Below are 19270 nucleotides of genomic sequence, written 5' to 3'. Positions count from 1 at the left end.
GCATCGGCATCTTTCCCAATGTGCATGGCCATGTCCCAGATGTTGTGCATTTGTGTTTCCTGTTCCCAAGGTGTCTTCTCTCCCTCCTCGCTTCCCAGTGACGCTCTGCCTTGTGGCTTGTCTGCATTCGCTTGGTCCTCCTAACTTCCCTGTTCCCATCTCTCCTTTATCTTTTTTTCCCCACCTCTTAGGTAGGAGTTTGAAGCACCTGAGCTCCTTGTCAGGTGGTGGCAGGAGTGCTGCCCACAGGCTTGCTGGACCGCAGCATTGCATCTCCTCCCCTCAGACCTCTGAACCAAGCTGCACCGTGCAAGGCACACTAGTGAGTGTGGCCTGCACAGCAGCCTTGGGCTTCGCTCATTTTTCATCTTTTATACTGACTGAGTTAGATGCAATTTCTTCAATTTCTTCTTGTATAGATTCCTTTTGTTTGGGTCTCTGTATCTGGGGCAGTCTTGGTACAGAGCAGGCACCCAATCAATACCTGCAGATTAGCAATCACTGTTTATTTTTTTAAAAAGATCTAAAGAAGCGTGGAGGGAATTGAATGACAGTTGATGACATGAGGGAATTGAATGACAGTTGATGACATGTGTGCTCATAAGAAGCACCACAGAGGTCACAGTGCATTGAGTTTACTGAGTGAGGCTGTGTTGGAAGGGACAGCCAGCCCTTAAGTCTCCATGACATCATGACCCTGGGAGGTAATGGTCTTCTCTGAACTGTAATTTAATTGCTGGGCTTCCAAAGTGAGGGTAACCCTATAATTAGAGTGTTATTCTGAAGACAGAAATGAGCTAATGCAGGTCGAGAATGCAGCAGTGTTTGGCACGGAAGTGCTCCGTAAGTGGTAGCTGATGAACACATTCATGCGCTTGGCCATAACTGGTATTTTCAGGTACTTCAATTGGACCCTCGTCGATCTTTGTGATAGCTTCTGCTTTATGGAGGAAACAAAACAGAGACGGCCTCTGAGGTCACGCTTGTCACGCTTTACCCCTCTCCTGGTATTGTGTCATAGTTTCCAGGTTGGGTCATCAGCTTCAGAGGAGCAGGGTCCTGGACTTGCATGGTCATGCGTCGTGGGGAGAAGTGCATTCTGGGTAGTAGTGAATGCAGTCTGTCTGCTGGGTGAAGATTAGGGAGAGCTGAGGTGTGACTGAGAGAGAACATCCCTAGCTTGCCAAGCTCTCCCATCTCCCCTCGGTGTGTTGGCAGGTCCTTCCCTCTCCTCCCTCCCTCTTCCCCCCCCTCCCACTCCTCCCCTCTCTCCCCTCTGAGAACTGGCACACAAGTGGTGCTGTTGTTCTCAGGTGGTGGACACCAGAACAAAACTGACCAAATCATCTAAGAGTGATGCCGTCCCAGAGGCGAGTGGAGGAGGATGGGCTAGAACTGCCTTCCAGTAGATCACTCCAGAGGGCTGTGGCTCAGAGAACCAGGACTGGAGAGTTGATGTCTCCTAGGTGCGCACTGATGATTTCCGAGCAACAGGCTGTGAGTGGCAGAAGTCCTGGTGTCCGTGTTGATGAACTCACACCTGCGTTGCATGGTGCTTGAAGAGAAGAAATCGTTGCAGCATTCATGTCCTTTGCCAGGGTTAAAAAAAATTGCACATTATTTGCATGGGATCCATCTCCTATGCTGTGTCTAAACCTTGTTAGGTCATGTTAAAGTCTTCGGATTCTCTTCAGGGGGTCGAGGTGCCTGTACATCCAGGTTTTAGGCAGGTCAGTCTGTCACCGCCAGCATGAACAGACCTACTGTAGTCTACTGTGGTGATTCTGTAACAGCTGCACGTGCGTCGTACTGAGAGCTTTAGCACAAGGAGCACAGCAGGGTAGGAGTCTAGAGCAGCTGGTCTCAACCTTCCTGACGCTGCGACCTTCAATGCAGTTTTCTCATGTGGTGGTGACCCTCACCATAAAATTATGTCATTGCTACTTCACAACTATAGTTTTGCTACCATTATGAGTTGTCACGTAAATATCGGATATGCAGGATACCTGATATGTGACCCCTGTGAAAGGGTAGTTTGATCTCTGAAGGGGTCACAACCCACAGGTCGAGAACCCCTGGTCTAGAGCAAGGCAACACCAAGTGTCCTCCCTCCTCAGACAACCATGCCCATAGAAAGTGGCACCACTGTCACGTGGCTGGAATTACAGCCATCTGGGCTGGTGAGTCACTGCTGTCTTGGTGGGCAGAACCTCACCTTCGAAATGCAAGGTGTAGTGTCAATCAACATGGGCAGTGATGGGGGCAGGCCAGACTCCAAGCTTTGAACCTTGATGGACAGACAGCAGGCATCACCCGCACTGTTTCTCGTCCACACCCACCTTGCCCTTGTCATGAGACATTAAAGTATTTCTTCCCTCTGCTTTGGGTCTGGCTTCTCCACCTGTACTCTGAAGTGTGAGGCATAGGGAGGCCTTGCTGAGGCTCCTGCAGCCCCACCTTCCCGCTCAGGGTCAGGATCCTGCTGGTGAGCAGTGGGCTGGAAAGCAGAGGGAGGAGCCTTCCCTGGGGAAGAAGGCAGGAAAGACCAGAGGCTAAAAATAGGCAGTTGTGAGAACCTGGGAGTGCTCCCTGAGGCCAGCCGCGCACCTCCCACGATGGCTGGGCTCTGTGCACAGGGTGTTTAGAGGTCCTTGTCAAACAAATATCATTGACACCCTAAATGTCAGCTTTTACTGTGCACCCCATATATGATAGTCTGCTGACCGTCCGATGTGTGTTACCCAGTCATCTAGGGATGCAGGTGTGTGTTCCATCCCTGTGCATGTGCCCACATGTGCTCACACGTGCATGTAATGGGTGTGTCTGCATGTGTGTGGCGCTCGGAGGCCTTGCCAAGTTCTCCATTTATCTACTTAACAGTGCTTCACAGCAAGCCTCTTTGGGTCAAATCAAAGCATCTCCCAGGACTGGGTTTGGGCCAGTGAATGGGCAGCCTGGGTCATGGGCTGCACAGGGGGCCTCGTGCTGCGGAACACAGGATGGAAGGCATGCTGTGTTAGCTGTTCTCGAAAGGTCTTGACCTCCAGCTGCCTCATTTTTCCACTTTTCCTCCAAGAAGTAGGGCTGTTTTCCCACTAAGGTAAAATCCGATCTCCCTTACCTGACCACGCAAGCAAGTCAGTAGGCTTGCCCTGGTTAAAGTGGCAAAAGTTCCCTCTGTGCCTTCTGGGCATCTAGAGGGTTCTCTAAGGAGAATCCATTACAGCTCTTGCTGGCAACTATTTCACACTCTATGTTGTGTGGAGTGTCCCCACAACAATAGGTCTCCAGATGATGCTGAGTCCCGTCTCCTGTCCTAACTTCTCTTCCATGTCTGCTTTTGTGTCCCTCTATGAGTCTGTCTGTCGTTCCCACAAGCTGGGAAAGGTCTGCTCTTCTGCAGACTGCCCCTGGCTAGGCTCTGGTCCTCCCTGTCTTGACTTCTGATTAGCCAACCCCCACGGTGAGCAATAGTGCCTGGGCTTGGGTGACTCATTCCATTCCTGTTGTCTCGGCCCGCTCACTAAATATAGCCTCCCCTTTCTCCCATCCCTTCATCTTCCCATCTCTGGGCAGAAAAGTTACCCAGCTTGTGGTCTTCGATGTGGTGGGCTAGGCAGGCAGCACCCTGGGTGAGGTGGGGGGCTTCTGCTTGCTGCCACCAGGCTGGTGTGGAGGACACCTCAGTTCTCAGGACCCTGTTTGGAGTAGTGGGTCTGTGTTACCAGGGCAACCAGATCTCAGGGTACAGCTCCTCGCAGTGCCAGTCCTTTGTGAGACCGTTGTTTTATTTGGGAGGATCTGGGGGTCAGTAAGAATCGATGGTCTAATGTGGGTTCTTCATTATCCTTTTAGGGAAACTGGTCACACAGCCCCAGGGGGTTAAGGAGCAGAGAGCTCACCAGCAGGTGTTGGTCCTGTCTGTCAACGAAGGAGCCCCACCCCAGCCAGCCAGAGTCACAGTGAACTTCAGCTTGGGCTTAGAGCCTGAGGTGTCCCTTTTTTTTCAGTTTCATGTGCCTGGGTACATGGGGCAAAGTGAACTCAGGCCTTTATTATGGTTTTCAGGCAGGACGGGTCTGCCGTAGTCTTGCCACATCACTGGTCCAGTCGAGCTTGGGGAAGGAACTTCCCCTGCAGGGACCACCTTGAGAAATGGTAGCCCACAGAGCTAGGAGTGGGAAAGGGAACCAGGTCTTTGTTTTTGGGAGCTGTGGAGAATAATAGTCCATAGCAGTTGGCCCCTGAAGTGTGTCACCTACCTCTGTCTAGCCTAGACTATATTTGTTGTCATTGTCATTGTCTTTTTTTTTTTTTTTTTAAGAGACAGGGTCTTAATTACACAGCCCTGGCTGGCCTGGATCTTGCTATGCAATCCAGGCCTCAAATTCTGAGACCTGCCCTTTTCTGCTTCCCAAAAGCTGGGGTTAAAGGCGTGCACCACACCCAGCTACACTGGTGTTGTCTTAGTTTTGCTCCTACTCCCTAATTTTATCTTTGTCTGTTTATTTGCTTGTATTAAGTTAGTCTGGCTTCGGCTGGCAGGGAATGCATTGTTTAGTCCAAGGTGACCTCAGACCTGGGATTCCCCTGCCTCAGCACCCTAAATACTGGGACTACAGGCGTAGACCACCACACTCAGCTAGCCTCGCTGTGTCATAAAGAAAGAGTTACACCGTGTATGATGGAGATATTTTACCTGATTATTATATATTTAATCTATGTATCAGTTGCATAGAGAAGGTTGTAGGAGCACAGAGGTGGACTGTGTTGTCTATGACACAAGCAATGATATCCGTGTATCCATGTAGTTGTGTTGAGATCTCTGTTCTTGTCCGGCCCTCGCCCATCTCCCGTCACTATGGGGTGCTGTGTAAAAAAAAAACGGCCCTTATCATGCTCAACTGCACCTTCCGTTAAAAATGCAGTTGCCCAGGGCCGAGGGTGCAAACCTTGCCTAACTTCCATGCTTCTTGGGGTTGGTTCCACAGCACTGTAAAAAACTGTAACTAAAAACCTAGACAAAACCCAAGTCAAAGGAAAGTATTTATCCTGTAGGTTTGCGTGTCTGGTGGCCAGCGTGGGCCCATGTCTTGGAGCTTGTTCCCTTCAGCCTGGTCGCTGTTTCACATTCAGGAGTCCGGCTGCGTGGCTGCGTGGCTGCATGGCTGCATGGCTGCATGGCTGCAGAGAGTGCTTTGCAGAGCAGAGGGTGGGTCGCTCTGTGCCCTCTGCCTCCAGTTTTATTGTTAGGGCTTCTTGTAATAATATGGCTTGTGGATACACACACACACACACACATACACACACACACACACACACACACACACACACCCCTCCTTTCTGATTCTAACCTTGGCCATATAGCTTCATTCATAAGATTGCTAATATTGGCTGGAGGAAAGTACATCGCCAAGGCCCAGGAACCTCCAGCCCTGATGCCCCAGCAGAAACCGGATCTGTGGATTGTCCACATTCTCTTCTTGTCTGCCCTGCTCTCTCTGACGCTTGGAACCCCTGGAAACACACCTGCACACACAAGCTTTCCTGGAACGCTGGCTCCTTGCCTGGCAAGGAGAGCTGGGAAAGATGTCACCGGCCGCCTCTTGGAACAAAGGCTTCCACTGTCAGCTGGAGCGGGGGAGGGGACAGGTACGCTCCCCGGTGGTCTGGGACACACAGCCAGCCGGAGCATTTTAGATTTCACATTTTTCTTTTTCCTTAGCAAGCTCTTCCCTGGTGCTTCTCGGCTTGCTTCTACAGTTTCACACAGAAACGGGGAGAAGAAAGTACCCACCTCATACCTGCGCTGCCCGTTGCCGTTTGCAGAGCCTTGTTCACAGACAAAACCTGCTCCACCTTGACTGTGGTGATTGGTGGTTGATGATGTCATGGCGTAACACTCTGTCTGTGAGAAGGCCCCAGAAGAGGCAGCAGAGCTCCTGCTCCTTTGTTCCCTTCAATGGACGCCTCAGCTGAGGTGGGAAAGGTGGGGGCGGAGCCAAAGAGCCTGTACCTCAATTCAGGCCTGCCTCAGATGGGGAAGGAGCTCAGAAGATATTGCTTATAGTAAGAGTTCCTCTGTTACACCCAGGGGATTTTGATCTGTCTGCTGAAGAGGAGGCAGGCCTTTTGAGAGAAGCCACAGTCCCCGGGCCCAAGAAAATAGGAAGAGATGTTTAAGAAAATAAATAATGATCAGTAAAGTGTTTTTTCCTGGGGGTGCAGGGGAAAGATATCGGGGCTTGGGTAGAAGGCCTTGTGTATGCCCAGGCCGGCGCTGTATTGCCGAGGTACACCCCTAAGCCCTCTTGCATTCTGTTTGGAGACTGAGTCACCCTCGGGCTTTGAATTTGTGAGGCTTCCTGTACCTCTAGGTCCTACGGAACATTCTCATGTAGTTCCTTGTACGGGCTGGGAGGTTCTTGCACTGTCAGTGTCCACAGAGGTGAACTTTAGCACAGTACTGAGGACACTATACGCCTCCCACTTAAAGGGCCTCAGCTGCAGTCTGCTCAGCCCCACTGGCCTGCTGTGGCATAGAAGGAAGAGTTGGGCTCTGGTGACCTGCAGGGCAGGCCTGTCCTGAGTCTCTCAGAGCAGTGAGACTGGTGGGTGAGTGGCCTGGGTTGGTGCTGTCGAATTACTACCCCTCATCCCCAGACTCTGTTCTTCTCATCTGGAAACCAAGTTGGGGGCCAGGTCTCCTCATCATTTTCTGAAGCAGAATAGCATGAAACCATGGTGTGCTGTCCACAGTCTCGGTGAGGTCTCTGATCGTTGTGCCTTCATGATTGTGAGTTAGCACTCATTCCTCAGTGCCATCTCCATAGGGCGATTGGCAAAGCCACCGGCTCCGGTTCGTCCAGTAGAAGATTGAAGTATTTCTGATAGACGACTCTGCTGTCAGGGTAGAGGACAGGGCAGGAGTCCCTCCCAACCCTCAGGGCTGACCTTGGTGGGACTTGGTTATATTTGTCCTTCCTTGGGTACCCACAACTTTGATTTGTTTTGTGGAAGGCGGTCCAGAGGTGGCCCGGCGGCCATGGTCACTCCGTGCGTGATCCTCCCCCACCCACGTGGCTCATGTTGGTGCTGCCCTCCCTTGCAAACATACAATCACTGGCTATCTTTGGATGTGTTGTGGTATAGCTTCACCTCAGAAGAGACAGGATGGTGCAGCCAGTTTACTTCCTCCTGAACAAAAACCACCCAAACCCAAATCATGCACACGTCATTTTCTTGAACTCTTTGGCTTACTGCGCAGCTGTCATCGTTGGGCAGTTCTGTGTCGCCGCTGTCCTCTGCCTGGAGAAACCAGAGCTTTGCTGGGGGTGTGGGGGTGGGTGCCCTATTTGCTGCTGGAAGTCACCGAAGGGTGCATGCGCTGAGCCCCCAGCCACTCAGCCGAATGTGTGCTGTATCCCCTGTCCCCAGCTTCTAAGCTGTTAGAACCAGTTGGGGTGAAGAGAGACACAGACCGCGTCACCACCGAGATCCGGATCTGGCTGGGGCCTGATCACTGGAGTGTTTCTGCAGTTTATGATTCTAGCAAACTCCATGTCCAGGTGGCTGAGCAGCCATGATTGTTCCTTCACTCCTCACAGTGGGCTAAGCCAGCACAGTGGCCATTTGGAAGAGTCGCTCAGTCAGGGGAGGGGGGGAGCACATTGCTCAGTGGGGGGGGAGCACGGCTAGCCCGTGAGAGATCTTGGGTTCCATCCCCAGCATAAATCAAATAAGGAAGCATGCAAGAGCATGGTGAGTCTTTTGCAAATTGACAATTGTTTCTGTGTTATAAACAGTGACCACTGGGGCCTATGGTGACACTCGGAACTCATCTTAACTTCTGTCTTTGCTGGAGAGCCCCACCTCCTGGGGAGAACCCAGCTGAGGGCTCCACTAAGGGCCTTTCTAACCAGCAGGACCTTCCTCCAAGTCTCAGACCCACTGCTCCAGAAAACAGGAAGGAGGATGCACTGAAGGCCTTGGTCAGTACCTTGCTGGCGGTTGGCTACCAGCTGATGGACGGGCAGGCTCCCACATCCTGCAGCTGGTTTCCACTATAGCTGATGTTGATGGCTTTGCTTCTGATTGCAGAGTCTGCCTGGGACTCAGTCTTCGGGGACTCGAGGCAGATGCAGGCCAGGGAAAAGTGGTGTGGAACAGCCGTGAGCCTTTGTCTCCCCCAAGGACACAAAATGAGAATGAGAATTGTGTGGGACTGGGGTCCCCTCGTGTTGAGTGAGCACACGGTGTGCTGTGGTGCAGCGGGCGATAGCAGTCTCAGATTTGCCCGCTTGTCCTTCACCCCTGGGGCTTTGGTGAGGGATGGAGGACAGTGGGCTGTCATCCTATCATGGGGTCAGCTGGCTCGGGAGTGGACAGGGCCTTCGGCTTGCATTGCATAGCTCACCTGTTTGGATTAAATAGTCCTGGTGGGCATCTGGCACCAGTCTGTCCTGTGATGCAGGACTCACAGCCTCTCCTGCAGGTACTTCCCACACAGATGTAGGAAATGTTCGTCGTTGATGAGGACCCTGCCTGGGTCCTGTTTTGATTCCCGGCTCAAGCTGCCATTGCTTTCATGCTTGTACATCCTGGGGTTTAGGTCATCGCCGTCTTTCTTTATGATGGGTTTTCTTTTATTCCTTTACCCTCCTTCTTATCTTCCTCCTTTGAATGATCATGGAGCCAGTCTCTCCTTGTTCCCTTGGAGGACATCTCGGAGAATCAGCTCTCTTTGCTGTGCTGCACAAATTCTTTCCAGGCACTGGAAATCATGCTTTCAAAGCTGTGTCCAATTCGCCCAGGAAGAGCAGGCATTAAAGTGGAAGCTGATTGGTACATTGGAAAAATCAGGCTTCAGCACTCCACCACCTGGAATTATAAAGCCCCGAGCCGTTACTGAGTGCCTGAGGCGTATCTGACCTGACAGCCACACTGGACAGGCGGCTATAGTACTGTGCCGGTAGGGACACATCTGGCCTGCATGAGGGACTCATGTGTGTGGTCACTGTGTGTTGTTGGTCCTAGTGCCTTCTGAATTGGGTGTCTCTTGTGGCTTGAGTAGAGCAGCCTCCTGCAGTAGACTGGCTGTCTTGGGTAGGCCCATCTGTCACAGAGGACCGCGATCACCTTAGGTTACTACAAAGATAGGAGCTGTCCTTCCCAAGTTCCTTCCCAGACTAGAAAGGCCTTTCAGTTTTGAGCGTGAAAAGAAGTGTTGTCTGGCTCCTTTAGGCGTGGTTGAGGTCATCCTGCAGAAGGAGACAGATGAGTTCTTTATATGATGCTGAAGTTAGATCCTTGTCACATGCCTATATGATGTCATCACTCAGACTTGTTCTGCCCATGTGGAGACCCTGACCCTAACCTGTAGTCAGGTCCACACTGGGTTTGGTGACTCTGGCCCCCTACTGGAAAAGGAGCCTTCCTCTAAACTATAGAATGTGTCACAGGGATGGAGACCTCAGTAGGCTGGGAGCATGGACCCTGCTTGCTGTTAATCAGCCTCACACCCCTGCCTCTGGTCAGAAGCCCATTGGGCTCCCAGCTGTCTGTCAGATCATATGCGAGGTAGTGCTGGGTCAGTTCTGTCTTAGTGTGGATCCATTCATGCATGCTGTGGCTGTCCCTTAGTTGTGTTTGAGACACTTAGAAGGTGCCCACCTTTTATGTGGTTGTGTAATATGTGTTCTGTAAGGTATGCAATTCATGACTTTAAGAAATGTTTTAAGTTACATGTGTCTTGATGTGGGTGCACACACGCAGGTGCCCATAGAGATCAGAAGAAGGATACGGTCCCCCAGAGCTGGAATTACAGGTGAGCCAACAAGTGGGGTTGCTTAGAACACAACCCAGGCTTTTAACCAATGAATGAGCCATCATTCCCGTAACAAATGAGATCGATCGGTCAGGGGAGGCAAGCCTGTGAAATCTTAGGTATCTGCAGTATCGGCCCTTCCGTAGCTGTGGGGGGAGTTGGGAAACTGGGTCTTTAGATGGAGAGGTTAGAGGAGGACTTAGTCTGTGGGAGACATCACCCTGGATATCGATTTGAAGTTTTATTTGTGTTTAGTCTTTGATAAATGGAGTTATGCAGTTCGATCCTTTTGTATCTGTCTGCTCTGACTCATGGGACATACATGAGTCTGTGCACTTCATTTGCATTGCTATGTTGCAGTCCAATGGGCCCTCTGTACCTGTACCCATGAGCGCTGCCTCAGTACTGATATGCATAGACATAGTCCTTATTCCATAAATAATGCAGTAAGGTACCAAATATGCACGGACTTAGTCATCATTCCTTAAACAATACACTATAGCAGCTATTTGCATAATATAAACATTGTGTGGTGCTACAAGTTGTCTAGAGATGATTTAAAATATATTTGGTATAGTTGAGGATGTAGCTCATTGGATAGAGTACTTGTCCAGCATGCAGGCAGTCATTTGTTCAAAACTTACCACCACATAAACTGACTGTGGTGGTGCCTCAGGAGGTGGAGGCAGGAGAATGACAAGTTCCAGGGTTAGCTCATCTACACAGTCAGTGTGTGGTCAGCCTGGGCTATGTTAGCCTTGCCTCAAATTGAACAAATGAATGGATGAATAGATGAATAATAGGTGAATGAATGAATGAATGAAAAGTTGAAGGCTTTGCATAGATGATCTGCATCTGTTGTTTCACAGGGCAGAGGAGTTCAGGCTTTGGCATGGGCAGGTATCCTTGTTACCATCCTATGTGACTACGGAAAGAGAAGTATGGTTAATCTTGTTTTTCCTTTTCCTTTTCTCTTTCTTCCTTCCTTTCTTCCTTCCTTCCTTTCTTTCTTTCTTTCTTTCTCTCTTTCTCTCTTTCTCTCTTTCTCTCTTTCTCTCTTTCTTTTTTTCTGTATAATACTCTGTTGCATGGTATAGTTGCATTTTCCCTAATCATTTGGGTTGCTGTTGACATTTGGGTTATTTCTAGTTTGGGGGCAAAGCCGATATGAGCATTCCTGTGCTAGCCTCTTAGCATAGACCTAACTTTCTTCTCTCTGTTTCTGCTCCATGGTATAATATTTGCCCTCTCTTAGGTGGTTTTTTGTTTTGTTTTGTTTTGTTTTTGGTTGTTTTGTTGTTGTTTTTGTTATTGGTGTTTTTACATTTTGTTTTGTTTTTGAGACAATGTTTTGTTAATGTGACCACGGGCCACATACTATGAGCTCCTGTCTCAGCCACCTAAGTGCTGGGATCACAGGCCCGTACCACCATGCCTGGCTCATGTTCACCTCTGCTGCCTGTATGGACAAGAATGGAATTGCATTTTAAGGTGCATCAAGAGCCAGTGTTTAGCAGTTTCCCAAAGTGGTTCTAGCATAGTTGTCTGGGTTCCGGTTGTCCCCTGTCCTTACCTGCTCTTGGTATTGTCAGTCTTGAACTTTAGTCAGTCTCACAGATATGTAATAGTGTCTCATGTTTCTGATTGACATTTCCTGATGACTAATTAATTGTTGATATTGATTGTTCATGTGTTTTGAGGTTTAACATTTTCACATCTTTAGCCTGCTTTCTACTTGTACAGACATAACCATAACAGCTTTTATTCAGCTACCAAAAGGTGCTCATTGGTGGGTGAATGAATGTGTAAACAGGATACACTGTTGGCCGTGGTGAAATAATATTTAGTCACAAAAAGGGAAGGGATGCAAGAAAACCTGCCAAGTCAGAGGAACCATGTAACAGTATCTATATAGGAGCTGTGAAAGACTGCCCATCAGTTAAGAACATCCACTGACCTTGCAGAGGACCCGAGTTTGGTTCCTTGTGTCCAGTTCTGGTGGCTCACAGCCACCTCTAAGTCTAGGAAGATTTGATGCACATCTATACCTAGATGCATACAAGTACTCATAATTTAAAAGAATACTAATTTTAAAGGACAGATGATACATTCAAAGGACAAATAGAGAGGAGAGGGGAATAGAAGCCATTGTTTCTTGGGATAATAGGTTCTGGTGGGGATTATGAAAAGTTCTAGAAATAGGTGTAGTCAGACATACAACATGGCCCCAGATGTGCACTTAAAACTGGTTAAAATGGTAGCTTTCATGTTACATCATTCTTATCACAAAAGGCAAACCACCCACAGGAAAAAGCCTGCATTTAGGAGCCTGTGCCAGAGTCCGGAAGGTGGTTCAAGGTAGTGAGGCTAGGAGGTGGGAGGAGTCTGGGAGAGATGCAGGAAGAGTGACAGGAGTGTGTCTGCCTCCTCACAGTGCACCTCCCTTGTCCTCTGCCACTGTGGTGGCAGCTGTGAAAGCTTCCTTTTCCTCCTGCTCTTCTTCTCACTCACCCTTTTAAATTTTATTTATTTATTTTATGCATATGGATGTTTTGCCGGCATGTATTTCTGTGTACCATGTGCACCCAGTGTCCATGGAGACCAGAAGAAGGCATCAGCTCCCCTAGAACTGGAGTTACAGATGTTTTTAAGGCGTGGAAGCACTGGGAATCGATCCCTAGTCCTCCGGTAGAGCCGTCAGTGTCCTTAACCACTGAGCCATCTCTCTACTCCCCACGGTGGCCTCTTGCTTGACATTAGTGGAGTCGAACGGCCCCTCTGAGGAACACACAGGAGAGCACAGGCCTCCTCAAGTGAGGGGGCTGATGGATGAGGCTCTGTGACTCGGTCCTCACGTCTTAGCCGCTGGCTGTGCCTTGGGTCTGTCAGTCCAGCTGTGCGTTGGGTCTGTCAGTCTGTTCAGGGTTTTTGATGTCACCGCCCTTGCTGCTTTTGCTTACACTCGGTTTGTACATGAAGTCAAACCGAGGACTTGGACCAAAGTCAGTCTCAAGAAGCAAGACGTCCGGAGGGCCCTGCAGCTGTGTGGGTGCCTCAGCTAAGATGCCTGTGCCTCATGCTAGAGTTCAAAGCATCTTCCCCATAAATCTCATTGTGTTTCTTTGATCAGCTATTTAGCAAATTACAGGGTTGGGGATTCACAGCCTGTTGCTCTCTGCCGTGCCAGTGAAAGTGTCCAGCTGTCGGGAGGAAGGTCGCTGCCCACTGAGGCCTTAACTGACTGCCACGTGTTTGGTACCTTGGCTCTCAGACTAAAAGTCTCTGGCAATGGAGAGATTTGTGCAACACTCACATTGCGGAGGAAGGGTGCAGGAAGGCCGAAGCAGACAGAATTGTGTTTCCTGTTTTTCCTTTTGAGAGAAGGTCGCACTGTATAGCCCAGGCTGTTCTTGAATTCATGATAGTTCTGCCTCAGCCTTCCCAGTGCTGGGTTACAGGTACTAGCACTTAGCCCAAACTAAGGAATTCTTTCTTTTTGTCTGAGAAGGCCTTTTTTTTTTTTTTAAACCAGTATTAACTCAGATGAGGTAACTTGGTGGTAAAGGCTGCAAAGCCCGATGAAAGAACTGATTCCTGCAACGTGTCCCTGATCTTTCCTGTGGCCTAAAAGTCAGGCACTCTGGTGCTGTGGGACTGGAGGCCAGTTACCTGGTTTGTAGTTTGTTTAGATCCCACAACTCTTTTATCGCTGTTGTCTCTATTCAGAGCCATCACTCTGTGGATACCAAGCAGGCGGCGTACAGGACATTTGGTTAAACTGAATTCTCACCGGTAGGCCTCTCTCTGGGTGCAGTGATCTGGGCTGTCTTACATGTTCCTGGTGTCCGGTCCTCCTCTACTGCTTGTCCAGATGATTGTCACCAAAGTGACATCTTTTTTCCTGCTAACCCCCAGAGGTCTCAGGAGCTCACGGGGTGAGAACAACAATGCTGGTGTTTGCTTGACATTGACTCTGAGGAGGTGTAACTCTCTCGATGGCACACTCCTGTCACTTGCAGGATGTCAGGGTGGACGCTAGAATGAGGAGAGGCAGGCAGAGTCTGACAGGCTGCGCTTTCCCCTCTGTCAACCCATGGTGATGACTCCTGTCCCACACCACTGGATCCTCTGCGGGTTCTAGAGGTGTCTTTTGACTCAAGACCTTTGACAATAACGCCCGATGACAGTAGTTCCTGTATGTGGGTCAAGTGTCTTGTGGGGCAGAATGTGCCTGCCTTCTTTTCCCCAGGTGAGCAGTACTTCTGAGGGCGCCTGTTAAACCGCACCTGAACTGGGTTAGGCACACTGGGGTCCGCTGCTCTATTCCCAGATCAGTTTTCTAGCTGTGGTCCTTGGTGCAGGCGATGATGCTGTCCGAGAGCTCATGGGAGAGCAAGTGGGGAGGATGGCTTGTTAGGAGTAAGACTTGCACAAGCTGCCGGGCGGTGGTGGCGCACACCTTTGATCCCAGCACTTGGGAGGCAGAGGCAGGCGGATTTCTGAGTTTGAGGCCAGCCTGGTGTACAGAGTGAGTTCCAGGACAGCTTGGGCTATACAGAGAAACCCTGTCTCGGGGGGGAAAAAAAAAAGACTTGCACAGGCCACAGCAGCTGTGTGTGTGTGTGACAGCAATAAGTGACACTTCCTGACATCCCCACCCTGACTCCCAGAACACATGTGTTCTCCTAGACTTTACAAGTTCATGGGGCAAGAGCCGGCAGTGATCCTGCTACAGGAAGCTAGAATTTTAGAAGAGCAGGTGGGAGGGGGGTCACCTCAAACAGCCTCACGTCATCTGCATTGCATTTTAGGACATGGCAGACACAGAATGTAACCTGTTGGCTCTTCAGGGTCTATGCTGTCTAATCTCATTGGTAGTGAAAAGAAATCTTCTGTAGAAACTTGAGGTATCTGGCTTTGAGCCCAGAAGGGTTGGAATCTTAGAACTAAAAGAGCCCGTGGTGGTTGTCTGTTGGCAACTGGATTGTAAGGGAAAGGAAATAAAAGTTTAGGCTGAACTTCAGTGTTGTCCTAGGGGGCTCATCCTCTAGTAGGGTCCCTGGCAGGAAGGGAAAGGTTGTGGGCTGTGCATTTGACAGAACTGGCCACGGCAAGCAAGGGTTTTGCTGGGGTGTGTGTGTGTGTGTGTGTGCTGTGTGTGTGCTGTTATCATCAATATTAAGACCACCTAGTAGTAAGGCCACTGCCACACATCTGGCCCATACAAGCACTTGGTGCAAAGGAAACCAGCTTCACTGGTGAAATTGTGTCTAAATCTTTCATCTAAACCTTTCATCTAATTGGAAGGGAGAAAGGGATTGGATTGAATAGGATTCAGGGGGGCCCTCCAGCTCTACCTGTGCATTGGGAAGAACAACTGAGCGTTTCTTTATGCAGACAGAGTGTGTGTGTGTGTGTGTGTGTGTGTGTGTACATGGCATCAATGGCAGAAGACTGGGAACCCCGGTCGTTACTAGAGCCGGAACTGGGTTAATTCGGCTTGCCAGCCACGCGTGTCACAGAAGACGCATGTGACCTGGCTGAGGAGCAGAGGTTGGCTTCCTTGCTAGCTGCCTGTCCTTCCTTCCCAGCAGTTTGCTTGACTGGCTTTTTCTTGTTTCATCCTCTGCATCTCTAAGAAGCCCATAGAGCACCTGGCCAGGCCTCTCTATAGCCCCAGAAGGCAGATATGGTCCAGAACCGCCAGTGGCAAACAGTAGTCATTTTCATAGTTAGGGGACATCCAGAGATGCCTCGAGGAGTTCGGCTTTGACCACTTCCCTGTCCTCTTGTCCCCTAAATCAAGTTAATAGCAAATTGATCACCATTCGAATTCTCTTCCTCCTTTCCATAGTTGTGACATTTGACATCGTCTCCTAGAAAGCCTTTCACTTTCCTCTTCCTCCCTTTTGATATCACTCTGGACAGTATCAGTTTTCCTACTAGAATCCATGCTAAGTGTAGGTAGGTGTACATAACCCCTTCCTGCTAACAAGAGGTGTGGTCACTGTGGCTGGTGTTGAAAGTGTGGCCTACCCCACCAGAGAGGAGACTGGCTGCCTGGCAGGGGGCGGGGCCAGGGGAGGGGGTGTGTCTTAGTAAAGTCTTGGTCCCTAAGCAGGGTCTCTAGTGAGCAAGGAAGAGAGTGCATTTGGCTGAGGACAGCCAGCCCAGATGTGAGGTGTATCCTAAAGAAATCTGTACTCTTGGAAGCACAGGACATAGCACTGGTCCTGGGCCTCGACAGAGCTTTGAATTTTGCTAAGAATCGAAACTGTTTCCTGAGGTCCATGCAGACAGAGATGCAGACAGAGTGAACACTGGCATTATGCGGTTTTGGATTGGAGAAGGTTAGGGCTAAGGTGTTGTTCCAGCGATCCACAGTAGCAGTCTTGAGTGTCTCACCAACAAGAGGGTAGGGAGAACCTGCAAAGTGGAGGTCCTGGAGACCTCTAGCAGGTCAGGTTGATAGTGGGAAGAGCAGAAGCCAGGTAACTCTGTTTCCTCCCAGTGGGCAGTGGCATTTGGCTCTGTCAAGAGGAAGCTGTGTATGACTGAGAGTAGACGGGACATTGGAGTACAGGGGACTTTTGGAGTAGTAGAGACGCTTTGGGACTTCCCCGTGTGGGTGCCTGCTGTAGGATGTCTGCATAGCCGCGCATGAAAGCATTGGTTCTCAGGAGCATAGACAGAAGGCTGAAACTCAAGGTCATGCGGTTTTATGAAGAGCAGCAGATGGAGGAATTTGGGCCATCCGAGACTCTGGGCCATGGGAACAGGACAGCAGCAGGGAGAGGCAGGAGGCATTCCTGGGCTCAGAACAGGGGTGGGAGTTTCCAGGAAAAGCCATAGAGAGGGCACCAGGGAGATAATGGCTGAGCCTTTCTCAGAAAGCCACTGTGGGTCTCAGTGGAGTGGCAGAGACAGAAGCCAGATTGCAGAGGCAATGATGACATGAACAGGAAAGGATCCTTGGGGGGTTGTGGGTGCAGGAGGTGCTGACAGGAGCAACTTTGGTAGCCTAATCTCAGGAGGCCCAGGATTCGGGAGGGAGAGACCAGTGGCCCAGTAGGATAGGAGATGAAAGGAACCCAGCCTGCCACTTTAGTAGCTGAGAAGAAAACCGGGATGAGAGGAGGTTTAGAGTGTGTAATGGGTGGGCGGTAGTGATGGTTGCACGTTACTTGAATGTTCATAATCAGAGGAGGTTGAGGGGATGAAACCACATTTTCAGGAGACTAGATAGGATGAACTATCCATTTTAGTGTATTCTCTGAGGCAGGAGTGGGGTCTGGAGGGCTGGAAGCCCTGTGCTCACTTTCCCAGAGAGAAGACCACAATACTTGTGTATAAGACATGAGCTCACTGGACGGTGGGGGTGGGGATGAAGTGGACTATTTGAGAACTAGAAGCCAAGTCAGGAGAAGCCGGGGACCTAGGGAAGGCCTACTAGGTAGCATCGAGGCCACACGAGGGATCAGAGATGGTGGACCTGTGGCCTCTTCACTCAGCACTGCCGGGAGATGGAGACACTGCATGTAGGTTGTTTTGTCTTGTGTCTGTCCGCTTTGGAAGCTGATGACCCAAGTATTAGTTTTCTGTCTCATTTTCCACCATACTAGAAGCTGAATTTTGAGATGCACGCTAACCCTCCTGATGCGCCATCTTAGTGGAGAAACAATTCAGATACCCCTGGCTGATGGCAGTGTAGTGCAGTGGTTTCTGACAGAGGTTTTAAACACGTAACTTAAAATTAGAAATATCATGGGTCCTTCCCTTATCACGTGGGAAGGTGGCTGGCGCTTCACAACCCTGATACCGCTATTCTTTTCTGGAAGTAGGGTCGTTCTATGGGCAATCATTCTGGGGTGATTTGGCTATTGGAGTAGCTTAGCTCCTGGCTCTCTTTCTTCCCCGAAAGCCTTAAATTTCAGGCTGGAACAGGTCTGAGCCAGGTAAGGGGTTCTGCTAGACGGAATCCTTCCTTCTCCTTAGGGGATTCCCAGTTCTCTGCATATTCCTCCCAACCTGGCCTGAAAACATGCCACCCACTTTCATTTAACATCGTGCCTGCCCTGTGACCTCATGGATTCCTGCCTTAGACCCCGGCACCTTGGTACCAGGCTGGAGAAGTTTGTCTATTCAAGCGCTGGTTACTGGGTACAGCTTAAGCCAGCAGCTGTTCCAGGCATGATGACAGGGCCTGCATGGGGGCGGGGGGAGGAAGGTTGGGAGCTGCAGAACAGCGAACAAGCAACATTTGTAGCATTTCAAATCAGAATGTGTTCTTTGGAGAAAACCAGGGAAATGACACCAAAAGCGTGGTATCTGTGGTGGTGGTGGTGGTGGTGGTGGTGGCGGCGGCGGTGGCGGTGGCAACAGCTGTGGCGGAGGTATTGGTGATAATGGTCACATGTGCTAGCCATTGGCTCTTCCACTGAGCGACATCCCCAGCCCAGCCCAGGATAAGAAGCTGTAATCAGTGGTTGGAGCAGGCTGTTTACTAGGGTATCTGCTGTGTAAGGTGTTCACACCCTGAGAGGGAGAGAGTCCTCTTTCTCTGTTCACCGCTATATGATTTCTAGAGCCTTGAGAAGTACTGGGCTGATAACAAGTGATGTATAAGTATACATTTCATATACCTATACATCACATACTCACATATATATTACATATACAGTACATAAACATAACATAACATATATTCAAATATGTATTTGATGACATAAATGGATCTGGGAAGGCTGTCATCTTCAGACAGAAGAGCAACAAAACCCCTGGGCTGCTGTGTGTGGAGTAGCAGGAAGGCCTGTGAGGTGGCAGCAGGGAGGACTGGGGCTCATCAGGAGGGGGGGTGAGGATCTGGGTGGGCTCCCGGTGACTTTCCTGAGGGCCTATCCGGTAACACTGAGATTGGGTTGCTTGCTTTCCCCACTCTGGTTGCCAGCCAGCAGCACACAGCAGAGCGTTCTAGAGGCTGCTGATTGACGTGTGGCGTTGCAGCAGGTGACATGGGGCAGCAGATTGGGAATGCAGCTGTCCTCCTTGACCCACATTAAGAGATTTGCAAAAAGGTCAAAGTTACTTTTCTGTTTTAGAAAGTAGATTCCCACAGAGATAAGATATTGCTGCTCTAAAGGGGGTTGGCGAGTATTCACTTGTCAGTTGCAGATTCATGAATAGCAGATATCGATCACCATCGGATGAGAAAAAGCTAGGCTGGAGACCTGGCTGTTGAGTTTGATAGTGTGAAAGTCAGTCAGGACCACTGCACTGTTCCTGTGCAGTCGTGGGGATGTCGGTTCAGAAGAGAGTGGGAGAAGAAAGCTTTGGTTGTAGGCACAGACACCTTGATGGGGGTGCTGTAGAGAGTGAGCAAGTTATATGGGATGGGGGCAGGGCTGAGTTTTGAAGACAGAAGAGCTTTCGTGGATGGGAGTAGTC

General features: G+C 49.9%; 1 protein-coding gene and 1 long non-coding RNA gene across 29 annotated transcripts in view; one reads left to right on the top strand and one right to left on the bottom strand.

Annotated features, from left to right (window-relative positions):
* Mical3 (microtubule associated monooxygenase, calponin and LIM domain containing 3) overlaps positions 1-19270 on the top strand; it is a 242212-nt gene that overhangs the window by 103317 nt on the left and 119625 nt on the right. The gene's annotated exons all lie outside the window — the stretch shown is intronic.
* On the bottom strand, positions 487-5977 carry Gm4651 (predicted gene 4651). Its single transcript, NR_138098.1, has 2 exons — positions 5798-5977; positions 487-1589 (listed from the first exon to the last, which is right to left on the bottom strand). It is a non-coding gene; the product is annotated as a predicted gene 4651 (long non-coding RNA).

The sequence above is a fragment of the Mus musculus genome, chromosome 6, assembly GCF_000001635.26.
Source record: "Mus musculus strain C57BL/6J chromosome 6, GRCm38.p6 C57BL/6J".
NCBI classification, from domain to species: Eukaryota; Metazoa; Chordata; class Mammalia; order Rodentia; family Muridae; genus Mus; species Mus musculus.
This window is presented reverse-complemented; position numbering and strand designations above follow the sequence as displayed.